We start from the raw sequence: 6,000 nt of genomic DNA on the forward strand, positions 1-6,000 counted from the left end.
ATCCAGGGATTTCAGGATCCCTTACTAGGAATCAAACTTCAGTTTGACATCTGCAAAGGGAAGTTTGTGTAAATAGTGCATGGTGGAAATTTGCACTGGTTGACAGTATCAAATGAAATCGGTAGTAATTATGAAATAGATGTATATGACTCACTGGCATATTCCACTCATCATATTTCAATGTCAAGATGCAAATAACAGAAATTACAATGACACAAAAAAAGCACATAACATTAAGGATTAGAAAATGTCAGAGGCAAATGGGAGGGGTTGACTGTGACCTGTTTGCAATAGCTATGACAGCATCACTTTGCAAAAGAAAAGATCCAACTAACCTGAAGTATAACCAAGATGTCATGCAGATACATTTGGAAGATTGCTTACACAAAAGTCATACTGCAGAATTTCCACACAAAGAGATCATGGTAAAATCAAATAAAGAGACATATAGAATATCAAAAGTAAATCTTTACTGCATTTGCAGACTTCCTGACAACCATATGGAGAGGATGACTGAATGCTCCAGTTGCAAGGAGTGGTACCATCAGACAGGTCTGTCAATTCCAAAGGAAATGTTCATGGATAAAACACTCAGTGAAGGGTGGCTATCCTTTTTATAGGCCATAGCAATTTACTGTGAATAAAAGTCTGATGCAGTCGTATCATCACAATGCTGGTAATCATTCCCATGATTTAGCAATGTAATTTCTGTTATGACTGAATCTTGATGTGTAAAAGCAAACATTAAATTTGTACTATGGAGGAATTAAAAAGACAGTACTATTTTTAGTCATTTTTAACTCCTCCATAGAGCGAACTAGATGTGTGCTTTTACACATCAAGATTCGGTCATAACAGAAATTACATTGCCAAGTCATGGGAATGATTACCAGCATTGTGATGGTATAAATTACATTGCTAAGTCATGGGAATAATTACCAGCATTGTGATGGTATAAATTACATTGCTAAGTCATGGGAATGATTACCAGCATTGTGATGGTATAAATTACATTGCTAAGTCATGGGAATGATTACCAGCATTGTGATGGTATAAATTACATTGCTAAGTCATGGGAATGATTACCAGCATTTTGATGGTATAAATTACATTGCTAAGTCATGGGAATGATTACCAGCATTTTGATGGTATAAATTACATTGCTAAGTCATGGGAATGATTACCAGCATTGTGATGGTATAAATTACATTGCTAAGTCATGGGAATGATTACCAGCATTGTGATGGTATAAATTACATTGCTAAGTCATGGGAATGATTACCAGCATTGTGATGGTATAAATTACATTGCTAAGTCATGGGAATGATTACCAGCATTGTGATGGTATAAATTACATTGCTAAGTCATGGGAATGATTACCAGCATTGTGATGGTATAAATTACATTGCTAAGTCATGGGAATGATTACCAGCATTGTGATGGTATAAATTACATTGCCAAGTCATGGGAATGATTACCAGCATTGTGATGGTATAAATTACATTGCCAAGTCATGGGAATGATTACCAGCATTGTGATGGTATAAATTACATTGCCAAGTCATGGGAATGATTACCAGCATTGTGATGGTATAAATTACATTGCTAAGTCATGGGAATGATTACCAGCATTGTGATGGTATAAATTACATTACTAAGTCATGGGAATGATTACCAGCATTGTGATGGTATAAATTACATTGCCAAGTCATGGGAATGATTACCAGCATTGTGATGGTATAAATTACATTGCCAAGTCATGGGAATGATTACCAGCATTGTGATGGTATAAATTACATTGCTAAGTCATGGGAATGATTACCAGCATTGTGATGGTATAAATTACATTACTAAGTCATGGGAATGATTACCAGCATTGTGATGGTATAAATTACATTACTAAGTCATGGGAATGATTACCAGCATTGTGATGATATGACTGCATCAGACTTTGTTCCTTCTGACTTTAATGATTTACATCAGGAACGCAAAACAATGTCCAGGATTCAGTTTTTATTGTTTGAAACAGATGATAGCAGACCTATGGTGAGTGAATGATGGATACTGGTGAAAAGACAGCATCTCAATATTCTGATTTCCATATATTATTCATAATAGATGCTTGTTGACTGTATATCTGCATGGAACAACTGTATTTATGTGATATACCGGTAATCTTTGGAAGGAATGTATATTGATAAGATAATTCTTCATTAATTACATATCTTTAAAAAAAGAATAACTTTCTTAATTTTGTGCACTCTTACACACAAACAGATGCTCTCATAAATGCATATCCTCTCTCTCTCTCTCTCTAATCACATAATTGCCTAGAAAAGGACTTTTGCCACATCTGCAAGAACCTCAGTAAACTGAAAACCTTGCAAAACAGAATCAAATATTGAATCTTTGACATTTTATCTCTTTCTGTCTGGCTCTGTCAATGCAAGGTTTACTATATCTGAACTTATAAAAAAAGAGAACACTTCAGAGAGTATCTACAGACTCAACTTGTATTAATGTGTTATAATAATGGAGGACATGTCCAGGCAAAAGAGGCCACATTTCAACCCTGGTCAATGTGAGAATGTGCTAGCTCTTTGTCATTTGCTTTGTATGGGTCAGTGATTGTTCCTGGGTATTCTTTCAGGTTCTATTGGCTGCCATGTACAGTCTTTAATGTGATGAGAAATAGCATTTAAACCAAACCACAAGCACAGACTGTGCTGATGTATGGATATTCTGCCTTTCTCACATACATATAAAGTTTCACATATAAACATACTCAAATATTAATCTGGTATGATTGTGGAAACATTCTGGCCTTTGACTTTCTTCAGATGTAAAAATAATATCTGTTCCAATAAAGTATTATTTCCAACTACAAATCTGAAAAATATATTCTAGAGGGAAATCCCATCCATTTCCACCTCATGTTACACATTAAAGAAGGGTCTCATGTTGCTTCATGAGACAAGTTTGAAAGAAAAATTGTATCTGGATTTGTTGCAAAAAATTATGTTTGTGTCATATGATTTACGGTGTTACTGCTACTTTCTCTACCAAAGCCAATAACTCAACTTACAGACCGACCACTTCATTTTCGATCCCACCTCCATTGTACTGATTTTACAGTTTTTAAAAAAATCTGCATACCCCACCCCCACAGCTTGAAAGAAACTTTTTGCCTTAATAAAAAAAAGGAAATCATTATATTGATTATATTGGTTACCCATTATATTTGTTAAAAAAATATTGTAGTTAAAAAGAAAATTCCATGCATCCACCCCCAATGGAAAAATTAAGTAGTTAGTTCCTGATGTGTTATTAATTAAAGGCCATGTATGTAAGATGATGTAAGGGTCAGGGTAGATTTAATCCAATAGGTGAACTAGGCCACATAAGGTACCAAAATGGGGGGAGGGAGCACAATGAAGTCAATGTGTAGACTAAATAATGATGTAAAAAAGTTGTCAATCCAGACAAGTATTAAAATTAATGAACAGTTTGTACTAAGTGTTATCCCAAAGGGTGGGTGGGGGCGCAAGGTGGAAAGTTCGCCCAGGTTGCTAAATACTCCATGCATCAGTACTGGTAATGGTGATGGCGATTTGATTATTACTTTAGCCTTGAGCATACCAGAGTGCAACATTGTACCAGTTTTACCTAAAATCACATGAGAAAAAAAAGGAAAAAACCCCGGAAGCTCAGGTACATGACATACATACTGACAGCTTCCTAAATAAATGATGCAATGATCGGCCATGTGAATAGTTTTCCATGTTCAGGTAAAGTATATTTTATAAGGTACACAGTGCCCACACGGCGGCCATGTGAATTGTCTTTTCAAAATTGGCCACACGACAGCTGTGCAAATAGTCTTTTCAAAGGTGGCCAAATGGCAGCCATGTGAATAGTTTTTTCGAAATTGGCCACACGGCAGCCATATGAACAGCCTTTTCAAAATTGGCCACGCAATGGCCGTGTGAATAGCCACAGCCCTAGTCTATAGTATCTGGCATCAGAAATGAATTTGCAAATTCTTTTTATACTGGTGCATTATGTAATTTGTTGAAAGGTCAGGATTCAATAGTAACAAATTTAGGCAAATAAAATCAGCCCTTCATGATGTTGATTTTCGGGTGAGGGGCTGATACCACTTATTCATTAAATACTGCAATTATCTGCATTCAAATCTGGCTCCACACATCGGTGTAAATTGTATACACTTACCAGTATTTCTCGTGGCTGTACAGTTACCATCAGCTGTAGAGTTCTTGTGGTGACATGTACATTATATTTCCTGAGCATATCATATGTTTGGTGACTTGTAAATCCACCTGGAGTAGCACAACTACCCGTCCTGTGGCTATTTTTTAATTTCGCGCTCGATATGGCTGTAACCAAATACCAGTATGCGTCTTAAGTGTACACATGTTTGTTCCGGAAAGATTTGCATGCAGCAAAATTGCACATTTGATCTACAGGTCACATCAGACCCACATATCGTCCATCAGATTTGGGAGACTGATTTATTGAACTGCGCAAACGCCCCGTCCTCACCCACCATTAGTCTGTGTTTGTGTGAGTGATTTGGTTTTTAACGTAGCTTTAACAATTTTTCAGTCATATCGCTACGAGTGTGGTAGTTTATAGTGATGTCTAGCACTGGCGCATCATGCCGCAGACATGTAGCATGATGTCCCACCCAGTCACATTATCCCGACACCATGCCGACCAGTCCTAGCACTAACCTCTTCATGCTGAGCGCCAGGCGAGGCAGCTGTTAGTACCATTTTTGTAAGTCTTGGGCATGACTCGGCCGGGGATCGAACCCACAACCTACCGATCCGAGGCTGACGCTCTAACCACTAGGCCACCGGAGCGGTGCATCCCGTTAGTACGCTACTGGATTTTCATGATTATATAGATAGATGAAAAATAACAGAAACACACCTAGATCAAGCACAACAAAAACAATTTTCAACATTGTTGGTAATGTGCTGTCTTTGTTAGCCTTGGCCCCTTGGGACACAGAAGAAGTCGAGCCACTTAGACGAATCTTAACTCGTCGGACGCGACTCGAAAACAGGTTTCACCACATGCCGGCTAACGCTTGACTAAAACCAATTTATATGCTATATGCAGCTTTCAGAGAATTTAAACAACCTACCTGATGCTAATTTTTTATAAGTTCTTTACCGAAAATACTCTTGATTTTCGATTGTTGCGTCTATCTATAGGTCAACAACAGCAACAACGTCGTGTGTAGTGTAGCTGACTCCAATACTTCATAGGAGCACCCTTAAACGGTGCGGTAAGAGTGCAAGTGACAGTTTTTATCACAGGAATCTGACGTTTTATCAATAATGGGTACGACACAATCTCTGACAACACGAAATCACCTTATCGGACATTTAAATTCAATACCGATAAAGTGATTTCGTGTTGTCAGAGATTTCATTGTACTTTACTGATAAAACGTCAGACTCCTGTGGTTTTTATGCACAAATTTAATGTTACATACACCTGCCTAATATAAAAATTCAATAATAAATATTAAACAAAATACACGAATGAGGTCAAAAAGGTCCATATGTTAGATAGGTATCATACAGCAACATATAACAATATCATTCATTTGACCTGACAAGTCAATGGAAATTAATCGAATAAAATGTTGATGTACCCCACCCCCAAATCGATACATGCATTTTTCATGTCCAAAGGCCATTTTTGAGAACACGTGATGCTCACGATGCAGACACAAGTCCTTTCCCTGGGTGATAATTTTAAAAAACATTTGTGTACTTAATAGCTTGACGAATTCAAAATAGTTTTCATCCAGGCAGTTTTAGAGATATTCTACTTGCCTTGAACCAATGTGTCTACTGCTATAAATGTCTAGCTCTTCTTCTAACCACCTCTTGGTATTTCACTGGCTACATACTGTGCAGTGAGTACACGAGGTGCACGTGTCTCACATCAGTTCCAAGAACGA

The 6,000-nt window shown here is 37.2% G+C and overlaps 1 protein-coding gene across 2 annotated transcripts in view; it reads right to left on the reverse strand.

Moving 5' to 3' along the window:
- Nucleotides 1-5,290, reverse strand: part of LOC149787638 (farnesyl pyrophosphate synthase-like) — a 48,852-nt gene extending 43,562 nt beyond the window's left edge. The window contains exon 1 of one of the 2 annotated variants that reach the window (XM_089973817.1): nucleotides 5,173-5,290. The gene's annotated coding sequence lies outside the window, so the exon portion shown is untranslated. The remainder of the gene's footprint in view (nucleotides 1-5,172) is intronic. The other variant, XM_089973818.1, reaches the window with a different exon arrangement.
- Between the last annotated feature and the right edge of the window lie 710 nt (nucleotides 5,291-6,000).

Source organism: Sinohyriopsis cumingii, chromosome 11 (genome assembly GCF_028554795.1).
Source record: "Sinohyriopsis cumingii isolate HCF-2022 chromosome 11, ASM2855479v2, whole genome shotgun sequence".
NCBI lineage: Eukaryota > Metazoa > Mollusca > Bivalvia > Unionida > Unionidae > Sinohyriopsis > Sinohyriopsis cumingii.